The sequence below is a fragment of the Cavia porcellus genome, unplaced genomic scaffold (assembly GCF_034190915.1).
Source record: "Cavia porcellus strain 051 isolate PalLab524CR breed Dunkin Hartley unplaced genomic scaffold, mCavPor4.1 scaffold_17, whole genome shotgun sequence".
Lineage (NCBI taxonomy): Eukaryota > Metazoa > Chordata > Mammalia > Rodentia > Caviidae > Cavia > Cavia porcellus.
Window position 1 is genome coordinate 48,762,377 of NW_026947500.1, and position 5,375 is coordinate 48,767,751.

General features: G+C 38.0%; 1 pseudogene; it reads right to left on the reverse strand.

The window, feature by feature from the left end:
• Positions 1-300: 300 nt before the first annotated feature.
• Positions 301-1,185, reverse strand: LOC100724730 (olfactory receptor 4C16-like; annotated as a pseudogene).
• Positions 1,186-5,375: the final 4,190 nt, after the last annotated feature.

Genomic DNA, 5,375 nt, shown 5'->3' on the forward strand with positions numbered 1-5,375 from the left:
CAAGCACTAGACAATGAATGAATAACAAATGCACAATGCAAACTCATGAGGCCTGGGGAACTCAGACATAAACCATGACAAGCCCAGAATGAAAAGAGAAATTACCTAAAATATATGCACAACAAGTAGCATCCAGAATTACTTAAAGTTATTGTTTTGTACTGAGTCAGGAAGAAACTGATAATAAGGGAAGATAAAAGTTTCTAGCCCTAAGGATAATTATATTTAACTGACAATGAAAGGGTAATATTCTCTATTGCCTTCTTTGAGGTCTTTTCAAACTATGAATAACCTGAAACCTTACATTACATCTGAGATTATCTTCCTGTTCCACAACCTGCTATTGATGTTTTTCACTTCTGCATTCCTCAGTGCATAAATCAGAAGGCTGAGCAATGGTGTCCCAATCACATAAAAGACAGCTACAATCTTGTTCATGGGGAAGGTAGAGCAGGGTGTGCGTAAATTTATACATGGCACAAAGAACAGGGTGACCACAGTGATGTGGGAGACACAGATGGAGAGGGCTTTCCTCCTCCCCTCAGCACTGTGGTTCCTGAGAGAATGCAGGATGGCTCCATAGGAGTGCATCAGCAGGACAAAGGTCACTAAATAAATGGCCCCCCTTTTGGACACCAGGAGCAGGTTAATAACTTAGGTGTCTGCACAGGTAAATTTCAACAGGGGTTATACATCAGAGAAATAGTGACCAATCACACTGGGACCACAGAAAGGCAAGCTCAAGGCCAGAAATTTGAACTAAACTAAGAACTAAAGAATAGACACAAGTTCAAGGCCACAGATACCAACACTCCACTCCACAGATCCTGAAGTTCCTAATGGCCATGTATTGCTGAGACTTATCAGTGACTGTGTAGCAGCCCACAGCCATGAGGATCAGGAAGAAAATCTCCAGGAAGCCAAAGAAATGATCTATAAAGTCTTGCATTACACACTCACTGAAGCACCTTATGTTCTTCTTCAAAAGTGAGTCCACAATAACTCTAGTGGCTGTGGACCTAGAGAAGCAGGTGTCAGATAAGAATAAATAGAAAAGGGAAGAAGTACATTGGACTCTAAATTCCCTGATAGAAATGAAAAACATGATGAAAACTATTTTTTTCTAACAGAATCTTGTATCAACCCATGCACACTGAACTCAGTTATGTTATTGTTCAGATTCATGCTTCCATTAGTGAGGAGCAGGGATGACTTGGAAAAGGGTTATCTGTAAAAAAATAAAGAAATTAACTTATGTTGTCCTCTGAGAAGGTATGGAACACTCTAGGCAAATTAAAATTTTTTCTGTCTTTTTCCTTTTTATTGGTACCAGGGATTGAACTCACGACTGCCTGCTTACAAGGCAGGCACTTATGCGGCTGAGCTAAATCCCCAGGCCCAAATTAAATATTTGTATCAGTGATACTTTGTCTTTGTCTTTTAATGTCACCCCAGGTCTCATTCATCATGTTTATTGACACATCTTTGTGTTATTATGAGCCTTGAATATGCTTATAAATGTGATTCTCCTTATAGCACATTTCAAATACAAGCCCTTCTTTAACTAGAGATTCTAATTAATTTTGCCAATTCTATGAATTTAAAGTTAATTAGTATGTATGTATTTCGCTATTAACTACATTTCATGCTCATAAACATTAAGGCCCATGGTTTGCATGCATACATATATATGTGTGTGTGTGTGTATCACTGAACATTTAATACACATTAGATTGCTTTGCTTGTAAGATAAGTACATATGTCATCAACACTGAAATACCTGATTACATAATAGAATATTTATGCATATATATTGCTTAGAAATATACCTTCCTGTCTGTTTTCCATCATCTGTTAAGAATGACAGAATCGGGGCTGGGGATTTAGCTCAGCAGCATAAGCGCCTGCCTTGCAAGCAGGCAGTCGTGAATTCGATCCCTGATACCGATAAAAAAAGGAAAAAGACAAAAAAAATTAAAAAAAAAAAGAATGACAGAATCAGAAAGGAGAGGAAGAGAAAGATTAAGACACCATGTGTATGTTACTATATATATATATACACACACACACACACACACACACATATATGTATGTGTAACAGCTTCTTGCAGTGAATGTATTTATAGGTTTCACAGACACCTACTAATAAAAAATATATGTAAACTTAACAGGATGAAATTGAATTGAAACTTTTGCAAAGCAAAGAAAAATACCAACAGAATAAAGAGACAATTTATGCAAATATAAAATAATGTCCACTACTCTTGTGGACTATTATTTAGAATATATATATAAACTAAAAGAAAAACCTGCCAAATAAAAGACCCAATCATAAATGGATAATTGAAATTGCTAGTTTCTCTACAAATATACAAATGACCAATAAGTATATGAAAAGAATGTCTGTCTTTCACCATTAGAGAAACATAAATCAAAATAAGGCAGACATTCCATCTGACTTCAAGAAGAATGGCTATCGTTCCGGGAGAACATGGCAGACAGATAGCAGCAGCTACTGAGGCTCTCTGAAACACCCAGCTTAGAATTCAGGAATGGTGCTGAGTAAGGAATCATAAGCAAGAGGAAATATGCCCTGGTGACCCAAGAACAAACTGGGCTGAGAGAAACCAACTGGGAATGCAATCCTGGTGCTCTAACAGGAACAGATAAAGCCTCAGCATGGAAGCTGGAGCCTGCGCCATTGGAAGCTGCGATTTGGGTTTCCTGCCTCGGCGGCTGCATCTGCATCGGCTCGGCAGGGAGAGAGACGCGCGGAAGCTCTGAGAATGGGAATCGGTGAACGGAGTTGAGAGCAGGATGGACGGGGAGCCATGCATCCACCTCCGGTGAGTGAGGGAAAACTGGGACTCTTCCACAGTCCAGGAGACTCCAACAGAGGACATTCTGGGACTGGGCAGACTTGCGGGCACTGCAGTGACTTGTCATGTATCCCCCTCTCAAGCAGGATTGGTGAGCAGTGCCTAGCCCACCTGACGCTGCTGGCTGAGACCCAGTAGGCTAGCACAGCCCAGGTCCCAGCTCCTGAAGGTAGATTGACCTGGAGGAGTGGGCCTGCATAGGCTGCCTGGTCTGCAACATCCTGGTGCACTGCGGTGGGTGGGAACACCTAGCCGGTGCAATTCAATCAGACTGTGGCTGACAGGGAAGGAAGCTGGGCTTCCTATATACACTTGCATATATAAGGAACAAAGAATATGGGAAGAGGTAGCAACAAGAAAGGGTCCTTGGCCCCCAATCCTGAGAAAGAGGCAACAGCAGATACAGCACCAATAGATATAAAGCGCTATCTCGAGAGCTCATAGACAAGTTCAGGAATGAAGTTATTAATGACCTGAAGCTAGACATAAGCAGAATAGTTAGAGAAATGCTAAGCACCACCCAAGAAAAAACAGATGGTGGAATGGAAGAACAGAAAAAGAGGGGAGAATTGTTTAATGGAGAAAATAGAGAAAGCATAGAATACGTGAAGCAGGTTCAAAGAGATTACCAGGAAACTAAAAAATCTATCGAAAACTAGCATAACAGCTTGAAAGAAACTAAGGACAGATTATCTGAACTGGAGGGCAGATTTGTAATATGGGAGCATGAAATGAAAAACTTCTTAAAAATAACAAAGAAACAAACAGCAATAATACAAAGACTAGAAGATGATAAGAGGGTCTATAACTTAAGAATTAAGAACATAAAAGAAGAAGTAGGGACACAACAAATGAACTACAAAAGGTACTCACAGAAATAATCCAGGAGAATTTTCCTAATTTAGCAAAAGGTAAAGATACTCAGTTGTATGAAGCATACAGGACCCCAACCACCTACAACCCAAACAGAGCAACACCCAGGCATATAATAATTAAAATTCCAGAAATCCAATACAAGAACAGAATACTAAAACCCGTCAGAGACAAGAACCAGATCACTTACAAGGGAACACCATCAGAATTATAGCAGACTTCTCGGCACAAACCATTAAATCACGAAGAGCATGGGGGGAAATAATTCAAGCTTTGAAAGATAATAATCTCTAGCCAAGATTGATATATCCTACACAACTATCCCTAGAAATTGATGGAAAAACAAGGTGCTTCCAGGATAAAGAGGAACTAGGGGAATATGCAACCACCAATTCAACTCTACAGAGAATACTGCAAGATATTCTAAAAAAGAAAAATATGAAGAATCCAGAAGTAGCGGCAGAGAGGCCACAATGAATGGAGCAGAAAACAAAATGAAGACAAATTGACAACTAATGACAGAAAAAGAGCTCAACAGAAATGAGGCAGAGAAGATTGGATGATAGGAACAGCTATTTTGGAGAAAATGATGTCTTAAGAGGTAATACTGATTTAGTATCATCTTGTTTTGAAGTCTCATCAAGCTTTTGTTCTTCTTTCTCCATTGGTCTAAACAGGTGGTATCTTATTGGATTTTTATTATATATGATAGTATAAGCAAAACCTTTTATAGACAAGGAGATTATACAGAAACCATTGTTCATTTTCTGTTAGTTGATTCTAAATACCCTGTAATACTGTCATTCTCTTAAATGGTTTTACATTGTTTTGATATATTTGATGCTACAGTATATGAAGTTATACTCAAAGATTTCAAGGAAAGAGACAATATGGTAACTACTTTTATGTCGGCATAATCTTGTGGTGAAACACTATTTTGCTTAAATGGTTATGTTTTGATCTGCGCTGATTTGCTGTTATGCCCTCTTTTATCTTAATTTCGGTTTTATTATTTACTCTTTTATCCTTTTAATTAAGGGAAAAATAAATTAGAAAATAGCAGGATATATAATATTAACCCACTTTGACTTTCCATTATCTTGATTTAAATCCCTGTATTGCTCTCACCATCTTGTTTTGACTGATGTTCCTCTATTCTGTTTTGCTTGATAGTACCATGTTTGAAAGTTTAGGCAACAGCTGTGAAGATAGTGGGATTCATTATGATGCCCATTCTGGTTGACTATTATCTACTTTTGAAGACCTAAAATGTCTCCAATGTTTTGGTTTTGTTGGTTTTGTTCTTTACTATTTTTTTCAATTTTATTATAACTAATGATATAGGCAATTCTATTAGAGATAGCGGGAGGCATTATGGTAACCAGTGTTGATCACCTAGTATTTTGTTTTTACATTATGTATTATGTCCACCCTTTTGATTTGACTGACTGTTCTGTTATGTCACATTTGGTTCTACTCTCTTCCAAAAAAGTAATAAGAACTGTGGGAGCAACAAAACCCAAAATGTGTAATTGTCATTGTACAAAAGGGAGGAAAAGAAAGTGCTCTAAATGATATAACTGCATGTATAGTTAAGTGTATAAGATAGATGATGATATTACT